We start from the raw sequence: 23,967 nt of genomic DNA, 5'->3' as shown, positions 1-23,967 counted from the left end.
CCCCGTCCCCTAACCCTAACCCTAGCCCGAACCCTAAGCCTAACCCTTCCCCGAAGCCTGACTCTCACCCGTCCCCTAATCCTAACCCGTACGCTGACACTAACCCGCGCCCTCACACGTCCGCTCCCCCTAAAGCGTTGTCGTACCCTCACCTGGACCCTAAACCGTCCCCGTCCCCTAACCCTAACCCTAGCCCGAACCCTAACCCTAACACTTCCCCGAAGCCTGACCCTCACCCGTCCCCTAATCCTAACCCGTACGCTGACACTAACCCGCGCCCTCACACGTCCGCTCCCCCTAAAGCGTTGTCGTACCCTCACCTGGACCCTAAACCGTCCCCGTCCCCTAACCCTAACCCTAGCCCGAACCCTAACCCTAAACCTTCCCCGAAGCCTGACCCTCACCCGTCCCCTAATCCTAACCCGTACGCTGACACTAACCCGCGCCCTCACACGTCCGCTCCCCCTCAAGCGTTGTCGTACCCTCACCTGGACCCTAAACCGTCCCCGTCCCCTAACCCTAACCCTAGCCCGAACCCTAACCCTAACCCTTCCCCGAAGCCTGACCCTCACCCGTCCCCTAATCCTAACCCGTACGCTGACACTAACCCGCGCCCTCACACGTCCGCTCCCCCTAAAGCGTTGTCCTACCCTCACCTGGACCCTAAACCTTCCCCGTCCCCTAACCCTAACCCTAGCCCGAACCCTAACCCTAACCCTTCCCCGAAGCCAGACCCTCACCCGTCCCCTAATCCTAAGCCTTACGCTGACACTAACCCGCGCCCTCACACGTCCGCTCCCCCTAAAGCGTTGTCATACCCTCACCTGGACCCTAAACCGTCCCCGTCCCCTAACCCTAACCGTAGCCCGAAGCCTAACCCTAACCCTTCCCCGAAGCCTGACCCTCACCCGTCCCCAAATCGTAAGCCGTACGCTGACACTAACCCGCGCCCTCACACGTCCGCTCCCCCTAAAGCGTTGTCGTACCCTCACCTGGACCCTAAACCGTCCCCGTCCCCTAACCCTAACCCTAGCCCGAACCCTAACCCTAACCCTTCCCCGAAGCCTGACCCTCACCCGTCCCCTAATCCTAACCCGTACGCTGACACTAACCCGCGCCCTCACACGTCCGCTCCCCCTAAAGCGTTGTCGTACCCTCACCTGGACCCTAACCCGTCCCCGTCCCCTAACCCTAACCCTAGCCCGAAACCTAACCCTAACCCTTCCCGGAAGCCTGACCCTCACCCGTCCCCTAATCCTAACCCGTACGCTGACACTAACCCGCGCCCTCACACGTCCGCTCCCCCTAAAGAGTTGTCGTACCCTCACCTGGACCCTAAACCGTCCCCGTCCCCTAACCCTAACCCTAGCCCGAACCCTAACCCTAACCCTTCCCCGAAGCCTGACCCTCACCCGTCCCCTAATCCTAACCCGTACGCTGACACTAACCCGCGCCCTCACACGTCCGCTCCCCCTAAAGCGTTGTCGTACCCTCACCTGGACCCTAAACCGTCCCCGTCCCCTAACCCTAACCCTAGCCCGAACCCTAACCCTAACCCTTCCCCGAAGCCTGACCCTCACCCGTCCCCTAATCCTAACCCGTACGGTGACACTAACCCGCGCCCTCACACGTCCGCTCCCCCTAAAGAGTTGTCGTACCCTCACCTGGACCCTAACCCGTCCCCGTCCCCTAACCCTAACCCTAGCCCGAAACCTAACCCTAACCTTTCCCCGAAGCCTGACCCTCACCCGTCCCCTAATCCTAACCCGTACGCTGACACTAACCCGCGCCCTGACACGTCCGCTCCCCCTAAAGCGTTGTCGTACCCTCACCTGGACCCTAAACCATCCCCGTCCCCTAACCCTAACCCTAGCCCGAACCCTAACCCTAACCCTTCCCCGAAGCCTGACCCTCACCCGTCCCCTAATCCTAACCCGTACGCTGACACTAACCCGCGCCCTCACACGTCCGCTCCCCCTAAAGCGTTGTCGTACCGTCACCTGGACCCTAACCCGTCCCCGTCCCCTAACCCTAACCCTAGCCCGAAACCTAACCCTAACCTTTCCCCGAAGCCTGACCCTCACCCGTCCCCTAATCCTAACCCGTACGCTGACACTAACCAGCGCCCACACACGTCCGCTCCCCCTAAAGCGTCCTACACTCACCTGGACCGTAACCCGTCCCCGTCCCCTAACCCTAACCCTAGCCCGAACCCTAACCCTAAACCTTCCCCGAAGCCTGACCCTCACCCGTCCCCTAATCCTAACCCGTACGCTTACACTAACCCGCGCCCTCACACGTCCGCTCCCCCTAAAGCGTTGTCATACCCTCACCTGGACCCTAAACCGTCCCCGTCCCCTAACCCTAACCCTAGCCCGAACCCTAAGCCTAACCCTTCCCCGAAGCCTGACCCTCACCCGTCCCCTAATCCTAACCCGTACGCTGACACTAACCAGCGCCCTCACACGTCCTCTCCCCCTAAAGCGTTGTCGTACCCTCACCTGGACCCTAAACCGTCCCCGTCCCCTAACCCTAACCCTAGACCGAACCCTAACCCTAACCCTTCCCCGAAGCCTGACCCTCACCCGTCCCGTAATCCTAACCCGTACGCTAACACTAACCCGCGCCCTCACACGTCCGCTCCCCCTCAAGCGTTGTCGTACCCTCACCTGGACCCTAACCCGTCCCCGTCCCCTAACCCTAACCCTAGCCCGAAACCTAACCCTAACCCTTCCCCGAAGCCTGACCCTCACCCGTCCCCTAATCCTAACCCGTACGCTGACACTAACCCGCGCCCTCACACGTCCACTCCCCCTAAAGCGTTGTCGTACCCTCACCTGGACCCTAAACCGTCCCCGTCCCCTAACCCTAACCCTAGCCCGAACCCTAACCCTAACCCTTACCCGAAGCCTGACCCTCACCCATCCCCTAATCCTAACCCGTACGCTGACACTAACCCACGCCCTCACACGTCCGCTCCCCCTAAAGCGTTGTCGTACCCTCACCTGGACCCTAACCCGTCCCCGTCCCCTAACCCTAACCCTAGCCCGAACCCTAACCCTATCCCTTCCCCGAAGCCTGACCCTCACCCGTCCCCTAATCCTAACCCGTACGCTGACACTAACCCGCGCCCTCACACGTCCGCTCCCCCTAAAGCGTTGTCGTACCCTCACCTGGACCCTAAACCGTCCCCGTCCCCTAACCCTAACCCTAGCCCGAACCCTAAGCCTAACCCTTCCCCGAAGCCTGACTCTCACCCGTCCTCTAATCCTAACCCGTACGCTGACACTAACCCGCGCCCTCACACGTCCGCTCCCCCTAAGGCGTTGTCGTACCCTCACCTGGACCCTAAACCGTCCCCGTCCCCTAACCCTAACCCTAGCCCGAACCCTAAGCCTAACACTTCCCCGAAGCCTGACCCTCACCCGTCCCCTCATCCTAACCCGTACGCTGACACTAACCCGCGCCCTCACACGTCCGCTCCCCCTAAAGCGTTGTCGTACCCTCACCTGGACCCTAAACCGTCCCCGTCCCCTAACCCTAACCCTAGCCCGAACCCTAACCCTAACCCTTCCCCGAAGCCTGACCCTCACCCGTCCCCTAATCCTAACCCGTACGCTGACACTAACCCGCGCCCTCACACGTCTGCTCCCCCTAAAGCGTTGTCGTACCCTCACCTGGACCCTAAACCGTCCCCGTCCCCTAACCCTAACCCTAGCCCGAACCCTAACCCTAACCCTTCCCCGAAGCCTGACCCTCACCCGTCCCCTAATCCTAACCCGTACGCTGACACTAACCCGCGCCCTCACACGTCCTCTCCCCCTAAAGCGTTGTCCTACCCTCACCTGGACCCTAAACCGTCCCCGTCCCCTAACCGTAACCCTAGCCCGAACCCTAACCCTAACCCTTCCCCGAAGCCTGACCCTCACCCGTCCCCTAATCCTAACCCGTACGCTGACACTAACCCGCGCCCTCACACGTCCGCTCCCCCTAAAGCGTTGTCGTACCCTCACCTGGACCCTAACCCGTCCCCGTCCCCTAACCCTAACCCTAGCCCGAAACCTAACCCTAACCTTTCCCCGAAGCCTGACCCTCACCCGTCCCCTAATCCTAACCCGTACGCTGACACTAACCAGCGCCCACACACGTCCGCTCCCCCTAAAGCGTCCTACCCTCACCTGGACCATAACCCGTCCCCGTCCCCTAACCCTAACCCTAGCCCGAACCCTAACCCTAAACCTTCCCCGAAGCCTGACCCTCACCCGTCCCCTAATCCTAACCCGTACGCTTACACTAACCCGCGCCCTCACACGTCCGCTCCCCCTAAAGCGTTGTCATACTCTCACCTGGACCCTAAACCATCCCCGTCCCCTAACCCTAACCCTAGCCCGAACCCTAAGCCTAACCCTTCCCCGAAGCCTGACCCTCACCCGTCCCCTAATCCTAACCCGTACGCTGACACTAACCAGCGCCCTCACACGTCCTCTCCCCCTAAAGCGTTGTCGTACCCTCACCTGGACCCTAAACCGTCCCCGTCCCCTAACCCTAACCCTAGCCCGAACCCTAACCCTAACCCTTCCCCGAAGCCTGACCCTCACCCGTCCCGTAATCCTAACCCGTACGCTAACACTAACCCGCGCCCTCACACGTCCGCTCCCCCTCAAGCGTTGTCGTACCCTCACCTGGACCCTAACCCGTCCCAGTCCCCTAACCCTAACCCTAGCCCGAAACCTAACCCTAACCCTTCCCCGAAGCCTGACCCTCACCCGTCCCCTAATCCTAACCCGTACGCTGACACTAACCCGCGCCCTCACACGTCCGCTCCCCCTAAAGCGTTGTCGTACCCTCACCTGGACCCTAAACCGTCCCCGTCCCCTAACCCTAACCCTAGCCCGAACCCTAAGCCTAACCCTTCCCCGAAGCCTGACTCTCACCCGTCCTCTAATCCTAACCCGTACGCTGACACTAACCCGCGCCCTCACACGTCCGCTCCCCCTAAGGCGTTGTCGTACCCTCACCTGGACCCTAAACCGTCCCCGTCCCCTAACCCTAACCCTAGCCCGAACCCTAAGCCTAACACTTCCCCGAAGCCTGACCCTCACCCGTCCCCTCATCCTAACCCGTACGCTGACACTAACCCGCGCCCTCACACGTCCGCTCCCCCTAAAGCGTTGTCGTACCCTCACCTGGACCCTAAACCGTCCCCGTCCCCTAACCCTAACCCTAGCCCGAACCCTAACCCTAACCCTTCCCCGAAGCCTGACCCTCACCCGTCCCCTAATCCTAACCCGTACGCTGACACTAACCCGCGCCCTCACACGTCCGCTCCCCCTAAAGCGTTGTCGTACCCTCACCTGGACCCTAAACCGTCCCCGTCCCCTAACCCTAACCCTAGCCCGAACCCTAACCCTAACCCTTCCCCGAAGCCTGACCCTCACCCGTCCCCTAATCCTAACCCGTACGCTGACACTAACCCGCGCCCTCACACGTCCTCTCCCCCTAAAGCGTTGTCCTACCCTCACCTGGACCCTAAACCGTCCCCGTTCCCTAACCCTAACCCTAGCCCGAACCCTAACCCTAACCCTTCCCCGAAGCCTGACCCTCACCCGTCCCCTAATCCTAACCCGTACGCTGACACTAACCCGCGCCCTCACACGTCCGCTCCCCCTAAAGCGTTGTCGTACCCTCACCTGGACCCTAACCCGTCCCCGTCCCCTAACCCTAACCCTAGCCCGAAACCTAACCCTAACCTTTCCCCGAAGCCTGACCCTCACCCGTCCCCTAATCCTAACCCGTACGCTGACACTAACCCGCGCCCTCACACGTCCGCTCCCCCTAAAGCGTTGTCGTACCCTCACCTGGACCCTAAACCATCCCCGTCCCCTAACCCTAACCCTAGCCCGAACCCTAACCCTAACCCTTCCCCGAAGCCTGACCCTCACCCGTCCCCTAATCCTAACCCGTACGCTGACACTAACCCGCGCCCTCACACGTCCGCTCCCCCTAAAGCGTTGTCGTACCCTCACCTGGACCCTAACCCGTCCCCGTCCCCTAACCCTAACCCTAGCCCGAAACCTAACCCTAACCTTTCCCCGAAGCCTGACCCTCACCCGTCCCCTAATCCTAACCCGTACGCTGACACTAACCAGCGCCCACACACGTCCGCTCCCCCTAAAGCGTCCTACCCTCACCTGGACCGTAACCCGTCCCCGTCCCCTAACCCTAACCCTAGCCCGAACCCTAACCCTAAACCTTCCCCGAAGCCTGACCCTCACCCGTCCCCTAATCCTAACCCGTACGCTTACACTAACCCGCGCCCTCACACGTCCGCTCCCCCTAAAGCGTTGTCATACCCTCACCTGGACCCTAAACCATCCCCGTCCCCTAACCCTAACCCTAGCCCGAACCCTAAGCCTAACCCTTCCCCGAAGCCTGACCCTCACCCGTCCCCTAATCCTAACCCGTACGCTGACACTAACCAGCGCCCTCACACGTCCTCTCCCCCTAAAGCGTTGTCGTACCCTCACCTGGACCCTAAACCGTCCCCGTCCCCTAACCCTAACCCTAGCCCGAACCCTAACCCTAACCCTTCCCCGAAGCCTGACCCTCACCCGTCCCGTAATCCTAACCCGTACGCTAACACTAACCCGCGCCCTCACACGTCCGCTCCCCCTCAAGCGTTGTCGTACCCTCACCTGGACCCTAACCCGTCCCAGTCCCCTAACCCTAACCCTAGCCCGAAACCTAACCCTAACCCTTCCCCGAAGCCTGACCCTCACCCGTCCCCTAATCCTAACCCGTACGCTGACACTAACCCGCGCCCTCACACGTCCGCTCCCCCTAAAGCGTTGTCGTACCCTCACCTGGACCCTAAACCGTCCCCGTCCCCTAACCCTAACCCTAGCCCGAACCCTAACCCTAACCCTTCCCCGAAGCCTGACCCTCACCCGTCCCCTAATCCTAACCCGTACGCTGACACTAACCCGCGCCCTCACACGTCCGCTCCCCCTAAAGCGTTGTCGTACCCTCACCTGGACCCTAACCCGTCCCCGTCCCCTAACCCTAACCCTAGCCCGAACCCTAACCCTAACCCTTCCCCGAAGCCTGACCCTCACCCGTCCCCTAATCCTAACCCGTACGCTGACACTAACCCGCGCCCTCACACGTCCGCTCCCCCTAAAGAGTTGTCGTACCCTCACCTGGACCCTAAACCGTCCCCGTCCCCTAACCCTAACCCTAGCCCGAACCCTAACCCTAACCCTTCCCCGAAGCCTGACCCTCACCCGTCCCCTAATCCTAACCCGTACGCTTACACTAACCCGCGCCCTCACACGTCCGCTCCCCCTAAAGCGTTGTCGTACCCTCACCTGGACCCTAAACCGTCCCCGTCCCCTAACCCTAACCCTAGCCCGAACCCTAACCCTAACCCTTCCCCGAAGCCTGACCCTCACCCGTCCCCTAATCCTAACCCGTACGCTGACACTAACCCGCGCCCTCACACGTCCGCTCCCCCTAAAGCGTTGTCGTACCCTCACCTGGACCCTAAACCGTCCCCGTCCCCTAACCCTAACCCTAGCCCGAACCCTAACCCTAACCCTTCCCCGAAGCCTGACCCTCACCCGTCCCCTAATCCTAACCCGTACGCTGACACTAACCCGCGCCCTCACACGTCCGCTCCCCCTAAAGCGTTGTCGTACCCTCACCTGGACCCTAACCCGTCCCCGTCCCCTAACCCTAACCCTAGCCCGAAACCTAACCCTAACCTTTCCCCGAAGCCTGACCCTCACCCGTCCCCTAATCCTAACCCGTACGCTGACACTAACCTGCGCCCTCACACGTCCGCTCCCCCTAAAGCGTTTTCGTACCCTCACCTGGACCCTAAACCATCCCCGTCCCCTAACCCTAACCCTAGCCCGAACCCTAACCCTAACCCTTCCCCGAAGCCTGACCCTCACCCGTCCCCTAATCCTAACCCGTACGCTGACACTAACCCGCGCCCTCACACGTCCGCTCCCCCTAAAGCGTTGTCGTACCCTCACCAGGACCCTAAACCGTCCCCGTCCCCTAACCCTAACCCTAGCCCGAACCCTAACCCTAACCCTTCCCCGAAGCCTGACCCTCACCCGTCCCCTAATCGTAACCCGTACGCTGACACTAACCCGCGCCCTCACACGTCCGCTCCCCCTAAAGCGTTGTCGTACCCTCACCTGGACCCTAAACCGTCCCCGTCCCCTAACCCTAACCCTAGCCCGAACCCTAACCCTAACCCTTCCCCGAAGCCTGACCCTCACCCGTCCCCAAATCGTAAGCCGTACGCTGACACTAACCCGCGCCCTCACACGTCCGCTCCCCCTAAAGCGTTGTCCTACCCTCACCTGGACCGTAACCCGTCCCAGTCCCCTAACCCTAACCCTAGCCCGAACCCTAACCCTAACCCTTCCCCGAAGCCTGACCCTCACCCGTCCCCTAATCCTAACCCGTACGCTGACACTAACGCGCGCCCTCACACGTCCGCTCCCCCTAAAGCGTTGTCGTACCCTCACCTGGACCCTAAACCGTCCCCGTCCCCTAACCCTAACCCTAGCCCGAACCCTAAGCCTAACCCTTCCCCGAAGCCTGACTCTCACCCGTCCTCTAATCCTAACCCGTACGCTGACACTAACCCGCGCCCTCACACGTCCGCTCCCCCTAAGGCGTTGTCGTACCCTCACCTGGACCCTAAACCGTCCCCGTCCCCTAACCCTAACCCTAGCCCGAACCCTAAGCCTAACACTTCCCCGAAGCCTGACCCTCACCCGTCCCCTCATCCTAACCCGTACGCTGACACTAACCCGCGCCCTCACACGTCCGCTCCCCCTAAAGCGTTGTCGTACCCTCACCTGGACCCTAAACCGTCCCCGTCCCCTAACCCTAACCCTAGCCCGAACCCTAACCCTAACCCTTCCCCGAAGCCTGACCCTCACCCGTCCCCTAATCCTAACCCGTACGCTGACACTAACCCGCGCCCTCACACGTCCGCTCCCCCTAAAGCGTTGTCGTACCCTCACCTGGACCCTAAACCGTCCCCGTCCCCTAACCCTAACCCTAGCCCGAACCCTAACCCTAACCCTTCCCCGAAGCCTGACCCTCACCCGTCCCCTAATCCTAACCCGTACGCTGACACTAACCCGCGCCCTCACACGTCCTCTCCCCCTAAAGCGTTGTCCTACCCTCACCTGGACCCTAAACCGTCCCCGTTCCCTAACCCTAACCCTAGCCCGAACCCTAACCCTAACCCTTCCCCGAAGCCTGACCCTCACCCGTCCCCTAATCCTAACCCGTACGCTGACACTAACCCGCGCCCTCACACGTCCGCTCCCCCTAAAGCGTTGTCGTACCCTCACCTGGACCCTAAACCATCCCCGTCCCCTAACCCTAACCCTAGCCCGAACCCTAACCCTAACCCTTCCCCGAAGCCTGACCCTCACCCGTCCCCTAATCCTAACCCGTACGCTGACACTAACCCGCGCCCTCACACGTCCGCTCCCCCTAAAGCGTTGTCGTACCCTCACCTGGACCCTAACCCGTCCCCGTCCCCTAACCCTAACCCTAGCCCGAAACCTAACCCTAACCTTTCCCCGAAGCCTGACCCTCACCCGTCCCCTAATCCTAACCCGTACGCTGACACTAACCAGCGCCCACACACGTCTGCTCCCCCTAAAGCGTCCTACCCTCACCTGGACCGTAACCCGTCCCCGTCCCCTAACCCTAACCCTAGCCCGAACCCTAACCCTAACCCTTCCCCGAAGCCTGACCCTCACCCGTCCCCTAATCCTAACCCGTACGCTGACACTAACCCGCGCCCTCACACGTCCGCTCCCCCTAAAGCGTTGTCGTACCCTCACCTGGACCCTAAACCATCCCCGTCCCCTAACCCTAACCCTAGCCCGAACCCTAACCCTAACCCTTCCCCGAAGCCTGACCCTCACCCGTCCCCTAATCCTAACCCGTACGCTGACACTAACCCGCGCCCTCACACGTCCGCTCCCCCTAAAGCGTTGTCGTACCCTCACCTGGACCCTAACCCGTCCCCGTCCCCTAACCCTAACCCTAGCCCGAAACCTAACCCTAACCTTTCCCCGAAGCCTGACCCTCACCCGTCCCCTAATCCTAACCCGTACGCTGACACTAACCAGCGCCCACACACGTCTGCTCCCCCTAAAGCGTCCTACCCTCACCTGGACCGTAACCCGTCCCCGTCCCCTAACCCTAACCCTAGCCCGAACCCTAACCCTAAACCTTCCCCGAAGCCTGACCCTCACCCGTCCCCTAATCCTAACCCGTACGCTTACACTAACCCGCGCCCTCACACGTCCGCTCCCCCTAAAGCGTTGTCATACCCTCACCTGGACCCTAAACCATCCCCGTCCCCTAACCCTAACCCTAGCCCGAACCCTAAGCCTAACCCTTCCCCGAAGCCTGACCCTCACCCGTCCCCTAATCCTAACCCGTACGCTGACACTAACCAGCGCCCTCACACGTCCTCTCCCCCTAAAGCGTTGTCGTACCCTCACCTGGACCCTAAACCGTCCCCGTCCCCTAACCCTAACCCTAGCCCGAACCCTAACCCTAACCCTTCCCCGAAGCCTGACCCTCACCCGTCCCGTAATCCTAACCCGTACGCTAACACTAACCCGCGCCCTCACACGTCCGCTCCCCCTCAAGCGTTGTCGTACCCTCACCTGGACCCTAACCCGTCCCAGTCCCCTAACCCTAACCCTAGCCCGAAACCTAACCCTAACCCTTCCCCGAAGCCTGACCCTCACCCGTCCCCTAATCCTAACCCGTACGCTGACACTAACCCGCGCCCTCACACGTCCGCTCCCCCTAAAGCGTTGTCGTACCCTCACCTGGACCCTAAACCGTCCCCGTCCCCTAACCCTAACCCTAGCCCGAACCCTAACCCTAACCCTTCCCCGAAGCCTGACCCTCACCCGTCCCCTAATCCTAACCCGTACGCTGACACTAACCCGCGCCCTCACACGTCCGCTCCCCCTAAAGCGTTGTCGTACCCTCACCTGGACCCTAACCCGTCCCCGTCCCCTAACCCTAACCCTAGCCCGAACCCTAACCCTAACCCTTCCCCGAAGCCTGACCCTCACCCGTCCCCTAATCCTAACCCGTACGCTGACACTAACCCGCGCCCTCACACGTCCGCTCCCCCTAAAGAGTTGTCGTACCCTCACCTGGACCCTAAACCGTCCCCGTCCCCTAACCCTAACCCTAGCCCGAACCCTAACCCTAACCCTTCCCCGAAGCCTGACCCTCACCCGTCCCCTAATCCTAACCCGTACGCTTACACTAACCCGCGCCCTCACACGTCCGCTCCCCCTAAAGCGTTGTCGTACCCTCACCTGGACCCTAAACCGTCCCCGTCCCCTAACCCTAACCCTAGCCCGAACCCTAACCCTAACCCTTCCCCGAAGCCTGACCCTCACCCGTCCCCTAATCCTAACCCGTACGCTGACACTAACCCGCGCCCTCACACGTCCGCTCCCCCTAAAGCGTTGTCGTACCCTCACCTGGACCCTAAACCGTCCCCGTCCCCTAACCCTAACCCTAGCCCGAACCCTAACCCTAACCCTTCCCCGAAGCCTGACCCTCACCCGTCCCCTAATCCTAACCCGTACGCTGACACTAACCCGCGCCCTCACACGTCCGCTCCCCCTAAAGCGTTGTCGTACCCTCACCTGGACCCTAACCCGTCCCCGTCCCCTAACCCTAACCCTAGCCCGAAACCTAACCCTAACCTTTCCCCGAAGCCTGACCCTCACCCGTCCCCTAATCCTAACCCGTACGCTGACACTAACCTGCGCCCTCACACGTCCGCTCCCCCTAAAGCGTTTTCGTACCCTCACCTGGACCCTAAACCATCCCCGTCCCCTAACCCTAACCCTAGCCCGAACCCTAACCCTAACCCTTCCCCGAAGCCTGACCCTCACCCGTCCCCTAATCCTAACCCGTACGCTGACACTAACCCGCGCCCTCACACGTCCGCTCCCCCTAAAGCGTTGTCGTACCCTCACCAGGACCCTAAACCGTCCCCGTCCCCTAACCCTAACCCTAGCCCGAACCCTAACCCTAACCCTTCCCCGAAGCCTGACACTCACCCGTCCCCTAATCGTAACCCGTACGCTGACACTAACCCGCGCCCTCACACGTCCGCTCCCCCTAAAGCGTTGTCGTACCCTCACCTGGACCCTAAACCGTCCCCGTCCCCTAACCCTAACCCTAGCCCGAACCCTAACCCTAACCCTTCCCCGAAGCCTGACCCTCACCCGTCCCCAAATCGTAAGCCGTACGCTGACACTAACCCGCGCCCTCACACGTCCGCTCCCCCTAAAGCGTTGTCCTACCCTCACCTGGACCGTAACCCGTCCCCGTCCCCTAACCCTAACCCTAGCCCGAACCCTAACCCTAACCCTTCCCGGAAGCCTGACCCTCACCCGTCCCCTAATCCTAACCCGTACGCTGACACTAACACGCGCCCTCACACGTCCGCTCCCCCTAAAGCGTTGTCGTACCCTCACCTGGACCCTAAACCGTCCCCGTCCCCTAACCCTAACCCTAGCCCGAACCCTAACCCTAACCCTTCCCCGAAGCCTGACCCTCACCCGTCCCCTAATCCTAACCCGTACGCTTACACTAACCCGCGCCCTCACACGTCCGCTCCCCCTAAAGCGTTGTCGTACCCTCACCTGGACCCTAAACCGTCCCCGTCCCCTAACCCTAACCCTAGCCCGAACCCTAACCCTAACCCTTCCCCGAAGCCTGACCCTCACCCGTCCCCTAATCCTAACCCGTACGCTTACACTAACCCGCGCCCTCACACGTCCGCTCCCCCTAAAGCGTTGTCGTACCCTCACCTGGACCCTAAACTGTCCCCGTCCCCTAACACTAACCCTAGCCCGAACCCTAACCCTAACCCTTCCCCGAAGCCTGACCCTCACCCGTCCCCTAATCCTAACCCGTACGCTGACACTAACCCGCGCCCTCACACGTCCGCTCCCCCTAAAGCGTTGTCGTACCCTCACCTGGACCCTAAACCGTCCCCGTCCCCTAACCCTAACCCTAGCCCGAACCCTAAGCCTAACCCTTCCCCGAAGCCTGACCCTCACCCGTCCCCTCATCCTAACCCGTACGCTGACACTAACCCGCGCCCTCACACGTCCGCTCCCCCTAAAGCGTTGTCGTACCCTCACCTGGACCCTAAACCATCCCCGTCCCCTAACCCTAACCCTAGCCCGAACCCTAACCCTAACCCTTTCCCGAAGCCTGACCCTCACCCGTCCCCTAATCCTAACCCGTACGCTGACACTAACCCGCGCCCTCACACGTCCGCTCCCCCTAAAGCGTTGTCGTACCCTCACCTGGACCCTAACCCGTCCCCGTCCCCTAACCCTAACCCTAGCCCGAAACCTAACCCTAACCCTTCCCCGAAGCCTGACCCTCACCCGTCCCCTAATCCTAACCCGTACGCTGACACTAACCCGCGCCCTCACACGTCCGCTCCCCCTAAAGTGTTGTCGTACCCTCACCTGGACCCTAAACCGTCCCCATCCCCTAACCCTAACCCTAGCCCGAACCCTAACCCTAACCCTTCCCCGAAGCCTGACCCTCACCCGTCCCCTAATCCTAACCCGTAGGCTGACACTAACCCACGCCCTCACACGTCCGCTCCCCCTAAAGCGTTGTTGTACCCTCACCTGGACCCTAAACCGTCCCCGTCCCCTAACCCTAACCCTAGCCCGAACCCTAACCCTAACCCTTCCCCGAAGCCTGACCCTCACCCGTACCCTAATCCTAACCCGTACGCTGACACTAACCCGCGCCCTCACACGTCCGCTCCCCCTAAAGCGTTGTCGTACCCTCACCTGGACCCTAACCCGTCCCCGTCCCCTAACCCTAACCCTAGCCCGAAACCTAACCCTAACACTTCCCCGAAGCCTGACCCTTACCCGTTCCCTAATCCTAACCCGTACGCTGACACTAACCCGCGCCCTCACACGTCCGCTCCCCCTAAAGCGTTGTCGTACCCTCACCTGGACCCTAAACCGTCTCCGTCCCCTAACCCTAACCCTAGCCCGAACCCTAACCCTAACCCTTCCAAGAAGCCTGACCATCACCCGTCCCCAATCCTAACCCGTAGGCTGACACTAACCCACGCCCTCACACGTCCGCTCCCCCTAAAGAGTTGTCGTACCCTCACATGGACCCTAAACCGTCCCCGTCCCCTAACCCTAACCCTAGCCCGAACCCTAACCCTATCACTTCCCCGAAGCCTGACCCTCACCCGTCCCCTAATCCTAACCGGTACGCTGACACTAACCCGCGCCCTCACACGTCCGCTCCCCCTAAAGCGTTGTCGTACCCTCACCTGGACCCTAAACCGTCCCCGTCCCCTAACCCTAACCCTAGCCCGAACCCTAACCCTAACCCTTCCCCGAAGCCTGACCCTCACCCGTCCCCTAATCCTAAACCGTACGCTGACACTAACCCGCGCCCTCACACGTCCGCTCCCCCTAAAGCGTTGTCGTACCCTCACCAGGACCCTAAACCGTCCCCGTCCCCTAACCCTAACCCTAGCCCGAACCCTAACCCTAACCCTTCCCCGAAGCCTGACCCTCACCCGTCCCCTAATCCTAACCCGTACGCTGACACTAACCCGCGCCCTCACACGTCCGCTCCCCCTAAAGCGTTGTCGTACCCTCACCTGGACCCTAAACCGTCCCCGTCCCCTAACCCTAACCCTAGCCCGAACCCTAACCCTAACCCTTCCCCGAAGCCTGACCCTCACCCGTCCCCTAATCCTAACCCGTACGCTGACACTAACCCGCGCCCTCACACGTCCGCTCCCCCTAAAGCGTTGTCGTACCCTCACCTGGACCCTAAACCGTCCCCGTCCCCTAACCCTAACCCTAGCCCGAACCCTAAGCCTAACCCTTCCCCGAAGCCTGACCCTCACCCGTCCCCTAATCCTAACCCGTACGCTGACACTAACCCGCGCCCTCACACGTCCGCTCCCCCTAAAGCGTTGTCGTACCCTCACCTGGACCCTAAACCGTCCCCGTCCCCTAACCCTAACCCTAGCCCGAACCCTAAGCCTAACCCTTCCCCGAAGCCTGACTCTCACCCGTCCCCTAATCCTAACCCGTACGCTGACACTAACCCGCGCCCTCACACGTCCGCTCCCCCTAAAGCGTTGTCGTACCCTCACCTGGACCCTAAACCGTCCCCGTCCCCTAACCCTAACCCTAGCCCGAACCCTAAGCCTAACCCTTCCCCGAAGCCTGACCCTCACCCGTCCCCTCATCCTAACCCGTACGCTGACACTAACCCGCGCCCTCACACGTCCGCTCCCCCTAAAGCGTTGTCGTACCCTCACCTGGACCCTAAACCATCCCCGTCCCCTAACCCTAACCCTAGCCCGAACCCTAACCCTAACCCTTCCCCGAAGCCTGACCCTCACCCGTCCCCTAATCCTAACCCGTACGCTGACACTAACCCGCGCCCTCACACGTCCGCTCCCCCTCAAGCGTTGTCGTACCCTCACCTGGACCCTAAACCGTCCCCGTCCCCTAACCCTAACCCTAGCCCGAACCCTAACCCTAACCCTTCCCCGAAGCCTGACCCTCACCCGTCCCCAAATCGTAAGCCGTACGCTGACACTAACCCGCGCCCTCACACGTCCGCTCCCCCTAAAGCGTTGTCCTACCCTCACCTGGACCGTAACCCGTCCCCGTCCCCTAACCCTAACCCTAGCCCGAACCCTAACCCTAACCCTTCCCGGAAGCCTGACCCTCACCCGTCCCCTAATCCTAACCCGTACGCTGACACTAACACGCGCCCTCACACGTCCGCTCCCCCTAAAGCGTTGTCGTACCCTCACCTGGACCCTAAACCGTCCCCGTCCCCTAACCCTAACCCTAGCCCGAACCCTAAGCCTAACCCTTCCCCGAAGCCTGACCCTCACCCGTCCCCTCATCCTAACCCGTACGCTGACACTAACCCGCGCCCTCACACGTCCGCTCCCCCTAAAGCGTTGTCGTACCCTCACCTGGACCCTAAACCGTCCCCGTCCCCTAACCCTAACCCTAGCCCGAACCCTAACCCTAACCCTTCCCCGAAGCCTGACCCTCACCCGTCCCCTAATCCTAACCCGTACGCTGACACTAACCCGCGCCCTCACACGTCCGCTCCCCCTCAAGCGTTGTCGTACCCTCACCTGGACCCTAAACCGTCCCCGTCCCCTAACCCTAACCCTAGCCCGAACCCTAACCCTAACCCTTCCCCGAAGCCTGACCCTCACCCGTCCCCTAATCCTAAACCGTACGCTGACACTAACCCGCGCCCTCACACGTCCGCTCCCCCTAAAGCGTTGTCCTACCCTCACCTGGACCCTAAACCGTCCCCGTCCCCTAACCCTAACCCTAGCCCGAACCCTAAACCTAACCCTTCCCCGAAGCCTGACCCTCACCCGTCCCCTAATCCTAAGCCTTACGCTGACACTAACCCGCGCCCTCACACGTCCGCTCCCCCTAAAGCGTTGTCGTACCCTCACCTGGACCCTAAACCGTCCCCGTCCCCTAACCCTAACCCTAGCCCGAACCCTAACCCTAACCCTTCCCGGAAGCCTGACCCTCACCCGTCCCCTAATCCTAACCCGTACGCTGACACTAACCCGCGCCCTCACACGTCCGCTCCCCCTAAAGCGTTGTCGTACCCTCACCTGGACCCTAAACCGTCCCCGTCCCCTAACCCTAACCCTAGCCCGAACCCTAACCCTAACCCTTCCCCGAAGCCTGACCCTCACCCGTCCCCTAATCCTAACCCGTACGCTGACACTAACCCGCGCCCTCACACGTCCGCTCCCCCTAAAGCGTTGTCGTACCCTCACCTGGACCCTAAACCGTCCCCGTCCCCTAACCCTAACCCTAGCCCGAACCCTAACCCTAACCCTTCCCCGAAGCCTGACCCTCACCCGTCCCCTAATCCTAACCCGTACGCTGACACTAACCCGCGCCCTCACACGTCCGCTCCCCCTAAAGCGTTGTCGTACCCTCACCTGGACCCTAAACCGTCCCCGTCCCCTAACCCTAACCCTAGCCCGAACCCTAACCCTAACCCTTCCCCGAAGCCTGACCCTCACCCGTCCCCTAATCCTAACCCGTACGCTGACACTAACCCGCGCCCTCACACGTCCGCTCCCCCTAAAGCGTTGTCGTACCCTCACCTGGACCCTAACCCGTCCCCGTCCCCTAACCCTAACCCTAGCCCTAAACCTAACCCTAACCCTTCCCCGAAGCCTGACCCTCACCCGTCCCCTAATCCTAACCCGTACGCTGACACTAACCCGCGCCCTCACACGTCCGCTCCCCCTAAAGAGTTGTCGTACCCTCACCTGGACCCTAAACCGTCCCCGTCCCCTAACCCTAACCCTAGCCCGAACCCTAACCCTAACCCTTCCCCGAAGCCTGACCCTCACCCGTCCCCTAATCCTAACCCGTAGGCTGACACTAACCCACGCCCTCACACGTCCGCTCCCCCTAAAGCGTTGTTGTACCCTCACCTGGACCCTAAACCGTCCCCGTCCCCTAACCCTAACCCTAGCCCGAACCCTAACCCTAACCCTTCCCCGAAGCCTGACCCTCACCCGTCCCCTAATCCTAACCCGTACGCTGACACTAACCCGCGCCCTCACACGTCCGCTCCCCCTAAAGCGTTGTCGTACCCTCACCTGGACCCTAACCCGTCCCCGTCCCCTAACCCTAACCCTAGCCCGAAACCTAACCCTAACACTTCCCCGAACCCTGACCCTCACCCGTTCCCTAATCCTAACCCGTACGCTGACACTAACCCGCGCCCTCACACGTCCGCTCCCCCTAAAGCGTTGTCGTACCCTCACCTGGACCCTAAACCGTCCCCGTCCCCTAACCCTAACCCTAGCCCGAACCCTAACCCTAACCCTTCCCCGAAGCCTGACCCTCACCCGTCCCCAATCCTAACCCGTAGGCTGACACTAACCCACGCCCTCACACGTCCGCTCCCCCTAAAGCGTTGTCGTACCCTCACATGGACCCTAAACCATCCCCGTCCCCTAACCCTAACCCTAGCCCGAACCCTAACCCTATCCCTTCCCCGAAGCCTGACCCTCACCCGTCCCCTAATCCTAACCCGTACGCTGACACTAACCCGCGCCCTCACACGTCCGCTCCCCCTAAAGCGTTGTCGTACCCTCACCTGGACCCTAAACCGTCCCCGTCCCCTAACCCTAACCCTAGCCCGAACCCTAACCCTAACCCTTCCCCGAAGCCTGACCCTCACCCGTCCCCTAATCCTAACCCGTACGCTGACACTAACCCGCGCCCTCACACGTCCGCTCCCCCTAAAGCGTTGTCGTACCCTCACCAGGACCCTAAACCGTCCCCGTCCCCTAACCCTAACCCTAGCCCGAACCCTAACCCTAACCCTTCCCCGAAGCCTGACCCTCACCCGTCCCCTAATCCTAACCCGTACGCTGACACTAACCCGCGCCCTCACACGTCCGCTCCCCCTAAAGCGTTGTCGTACCCTCACCTGGACCCTAAACCGTCCCCGTCCCCTAACCCTAACCCTAGCCCGAACCCTAACCCTAACCCTTCCCCGAAGCCTGACCCTCACCCGTCCCCTAATCCTAACCCGTACGCTGACACTAACCCACGCCCTCACACGTCCGCTCCCCCTAAAGCGTTGTCGTACCCTCACCTGGACCCTAAACCGTCCCCGTCCCCTAACCCTAACCCTAGCCCGAACCCTAACCCTAACCCTTCCCCGAAGCCTGACCCTCACCCGTCCCCTAATCCTAACCCGTACGCTGACACTAACCCGCGCCCTCACACGTCCGCTCCCCCTAAAGCGTTGTCGTACCCTCACCAGGACCCTAAACCGTCCCCGTCCCCTAACCCTAACCCTAGCCCGAACCCTAACCCTAACCCTTCCCCGAAGCCTGACCCTCACCCGTCCCCTAATCCTAACCCGTACGCTGACACTAACCCGCGCCCTCACACGTCCGCTCCCCCTAAAGCGTTGTCGTACCCTCACCTGGACCCTAAACCGTCCCCGTCCCCTAACCCTAACCCTAGCCCGAACCCTAACCCTAACCCTTCCCCGAAGCCTGACCCTCACCCGTCCCCTAATCCTAAGCCTTACGCTGACACTAACCCGCGCCCTCACACGTCCGCTCCCCCTAAAGCGTTGTCGTACCCTCACCTGGACCCTAAACCGTCCCCGTCCCCTAACCCTAACCCTAGCCCGAACCCTAACCCTAACCCTTCCCGGAAGCCTGACCCTCACCCGTCCCCTAATCCTAACCCGTACGCTGACACTAACCCGCGCCCTCACACGTCCGCTCCCCCTAAAGCGTTGTCGTACCCTCACCTGGACCCTAAACCGTCCCCGTCCCCTAACCCTAACCCTAGCCCGAACCCTAACCCTAACCCTTCCCCGAAGCCTGACCCTCACCCGTCCCCTAATCCTAACCCGTACGCTTACACTAACCCGCGCCCTCACACGTCCGCTACCCCTAAAGCGTTGTCGTACCCTCACCTGGACCCTAAACCGTCCCCGTCCCCTAACCCTAACCCTAGCCCGAACCCTAACCCTAACCCTTCCCCGAAGCCTGACACTCACCCGTCCCCTAATCCTAACCCGTACGCTTACACTAACCCGCGCCCTCACACGTCCGCTCCCCCTAAAGCGTTGTCGTACCCTCACCTGGACCCTAAACCGTCCCCGTCCCCTAACCCTAACCCTAGCCCGAACCCTAACCCTAACCCTTCCCCGAAGCCTGACCCTCACCCGTCCCCTAATCCTAACCCGTACGCTGACACTAACCCGCGCCCTCACACGTCCGCTCCCCCTAAAGCGTTGTCGTACCCTCACCTGGACCCTAAACCGTCCCCGTCCCCTAACCCTAACCCTAGCCCGAACCCTAACCCTAACCCTTCCCCGAAGCCTGACCCTCACCCGTCCCCTAATCCTAACCCGTACGCTGACACTAACCCGCGCCCTCACACGTCCGCTCCCATTAAAGCGTTGTCGTACCCTCACCTGGACCCTAACCCGTCCCCGTCCCCTAACCCTAACCCTAGCCCTAAACCTAACCCTAACCCTTCCCCGAAGCCTGACCCTCACCCGTCCCCTAATCCTAACCCGTACGCTGACACTAACCCGCGCCCTCACACGTCCGCTCCCCCTAAAGAGTTGTCGTACCCTCACCTGGACCCTAAACCGTCCCCGTCCCCTAACCCTAACCCTAGCCCGAACCCTAACCCTAACCCTTCCCCGAAGCCTGACCCTCACCCGTCCCCTAATCCTAACCCGTAGGCTGACACTAACCCACGCCCTCACACGTCCGCTCCCCCTAAAGCGTTGTTGTACCCTCACCTGGACCATAAACCGTCCCCGTCCCCTAACCCTAACCCTAGCCCGAACCCTAACCCTAACCCTTCCCCGAAGCCTGACCCTCACCCGTCCCCTAATCCTAACCCGTACACTGACACTAACCCGCGCCCTCACACGTCCGCTCCCCCTAAAGCGTTGTCGTACCCTCACCTGGACCCTAACCCGTCCCCGTCCCCTAACCCTAACCCTAGCCCGAAACCTAACCCTAACACTTCCCCGAAGCCTGACCCTCACCCGTTCCCTAATCCTAACCCGTACGCTGACACTAACCCGCGCCCTCACACGTCCGCTCCCCCTAAAGCGTTGTCGTACCCTCACCTGGACCCTAAACCGTCCCCGTCCCCTAACCCTAACCCTAGCCCGAACCCTAACCCTAACCCTTCCCGGAAGCCTGACCCTCACCCGTCCCCTAATCCTAACCCGTACGCTGACACTAACCCGCGCCCTCACACGTCCGCTCCCCCTAAAGCGTTGTCGTACCCTCACCTGGACCCTAAACCGTCCCCGTCCCCTAACCCTAACCCTAGCCCGAACCCTAACCCTAACCCTTCCCCGAAGCCTGACCCTCACCCGTCCCCTAATCCTAACCCGTACGCTTACACTAACCCGCGCCCTCACACGTCCGCTACCCCTAAAGCGTTGTCGTACCCTCACCTGGACCCTAAACCGTCCCCGTCCCCTAACCCTAACCCTAGCCCGAACCCTAACCCTAACCCTTCCCCGAAGCCTGACACTCACCCGTCCCCTAATCCTAACCCGTACGCTTACACTAACCCGCGCCCTCACACGTCCGCTCCCCCTAAAGCGTTGTCGTACCCTCACCTGGACCCTAAACCGTCCCCGTCCCCTAACCCTAACCCTAGCCCGAACCCTAACCCTAACCCTTCCCCGAAGCCTGACCCTCACCCGTCCCCTAATCCTAACCCGTACGCTGACACTAACCCGCGCCCTCACACGTCCGCTCCCCCTAAAGCGTTGTCGTACCCTCACCTGGACCCTAAACCGTCCCCGTCCCCTAACCCTAACCCTAGCCCGAACCCTAACCCTAACCCTTCCCCGAAGCCTGACCCTCACCCGTCCCCTAATCCTAACCCGTACGCTGACACTAACCCGCGCCCTCACACGTCCGCTCCCATTAAAGCGTTGTCGTACCCTCACCTGGACCCTAACCCGTCCCCGTCCCCTAACCCTAACCCTAGCCCTAAACCTAACCCTAACCCTTCCCCGAAGCCTGACCCTCACCCGTCCCCTAATCCTAACCCGTACGCTGACACTAACCCGCGCCCTCACACGTCCGCTCCCCCTAAAGAGTTGTCGTACCCTCACCTGGACCCTAAACCGTCCCCGTCCCCTAACCCTAACCCTAGCCCGAACCCTAACCCTAACCCTTCCCCGAAGCCTGACCCTCACCCGTCCCCTAATCCTAACCCGTAGGCTGACACTAACCCACGCCCTCACACGTCCGCTCCCCCTAAAGCGTTGTTGTACCCTCACCTGGACCCTAAACCGTCCCCGTCCCCTAACCCTAACCCTAGCCCGAACCCTAACCCTAACCCTTCCCCGAAGCCTGACCCTCACCCGTCCCCTAATCCTAACCCGTACACTGACACTAACCCGCGCCCTCACACGTCCGCTCCCCCTAAAGCGTTGTCGTACCCTCACCTGGACCCTAACCCGTCCCCGTCCCCTAACCCTAACCCTAGCCCGAAACCTAACCCTAACACTTCCCCGAAGCCTGACCCTCACCCGTTCCCTAATCCTAACCCGTACGCTGACACTAACCCGCGCCCTCACACGTCCGCTCCCCCTAAAGCGTTGTCGTACCCTCACCTGGACCCTAAACCGTCCCCGTCCCCTAACCCTAACCCTAGCCCGAACCCTAACCCTAACCCTTCCAAGAAGCCTGACCATCACCCGTCCCCAATCCTAACCCGTAGGCTGACACTAACCCACGCCCTCACACGTCCGCTCCCCCTAAAGCGTTGTCGTACCCTCACCAGGACCCTAAACCGTCCCCGTCCCCTAACCCTAACCCTAGCCCGAACCCTAACCCTAACCCTTCCCCGAAGCCTGACCCTCACCCGTCCCCTAATCCTAACCCGTACGCTGACACTAACCCGCGCCCTCACACGTCCGCTCCCCCTAAAGCGTTGTCGTACCCTCACCTGGACCCTAAACCGTCCCCGTCCCCTAACCCTAACCCTAGCCCAAACCCTAACCCTAACCCTTCCCCGAAGCCTGACCCTCACCCGTCCCCTAATCCTAACCCGTACGCTGACATTAACCCGCGCCCTCACACGTCCGCTCCCCCTAAAGCGTTGTCGTACCCTCACCTGGACCCTAAACCGTCCCCGTCCCCTAACCCTAACCCTAGCCCGAACCCTAAGCCTAACCCTTCCCCGAAGCCTGACTCTCACCCGTCCCCTAATCCTAACCCGTACGCTGACACTAACCCGCGCCCTCACACGTCCGCTCCCCCTAAAGCGTTGTCGTACCCTCACCTGGACCCTAAACCGTCCCCGTCCCCTAACCCTAACCCTAGCCCGAACCCTAACCCTAACCCTTCCCCGAAGCCTGACCCTCACCCGTCCCCTAATCCTAACCCGTACGCTGACACTAACCCGCGCCCTCACACGTCCGCTCCCCCTAAAGCGTTGTCGTACCCTCACCAGGACCCTAAACCGTCCCCGTCCCCTAACCCTAACCCTAGCCCGAACCCTAACCCTAACCCTTCCCCGAAGCCTGACCCTCACCCGTCCCCTAATCCTAACCCGTACGCTGACACTAACCCGCGCCCTCACACGTCCGCTCCCCCTAAAGCGTTGTCGTACCCTCACCTGGACCCTAAACCGTCCCCGTCCCCTAACCCTAACCCTAGCCCGAACCCTAACCCTAACCCTTCCCCGAAGCCTGACCCTCACCCGTCCCCTAATCCTAACCCGTACGCTGACACTAACCCGCGCCCTCACACGTCCGCTCCCCCTAAAGCGTTGTCGTACCCTCACCTGGACCCTAAACCGTCCCCGTCCCCTAACCCTAACCCTAGCCCGAACCCTAAGCCTAACCCTTCCCCGAAGCCTGACCCTCACCCGTCCCCTAATCCTAACCCGTACGCTGACACTAACCCGCGCCCTCACACGTCCGCTCCCCCTAAAGCGTTGTCGTACCCTCACCTGGACCCTAAACCGTCCCCGTCCCCTAACCCTAACCCTAGCCCGAACCCTAAGCCTAACCCTTCCCCGAAGCCTGACCCTCACCCGTCCCCTAATCCTAACCCGTACGCTGACACTAACCCGCGCCCTCACACGTCCGCTCCCCCTAAAGCGTTGTCGTACCCTCACCTGGACCCTAAACCGTCCCCGTCCCCTAACCCTAACCCTAGCCCGAACCCTAACCCTAACCCTTCCCCGAAGCCTGACCCTCACCCGTCCCCTAATCCTAACCCGTACGCTGACACTAACCCGCGCCCTCACACGTCCGCTCCCC

This window comes from Pseudorca crassidens, chromosome X (genome assembly GCF_039906515.1).
Source record: "Pseudorca crassidens isolate mPseCra1 chromosome X, mPseCra1.hap1, whole genome shotgun sequence".
NCBI classification, from domain to species: Eukaryota; Metazoa; Chordata; class Mammalia; order Artiodactyla; family Delphinidae; genus Pseudorca; species Pseudorca crassidens.
The sequence above is the reverse complement of the archived record's forward strand: the minus strand, read 5'-3'. Positions refer to the sequence as shown.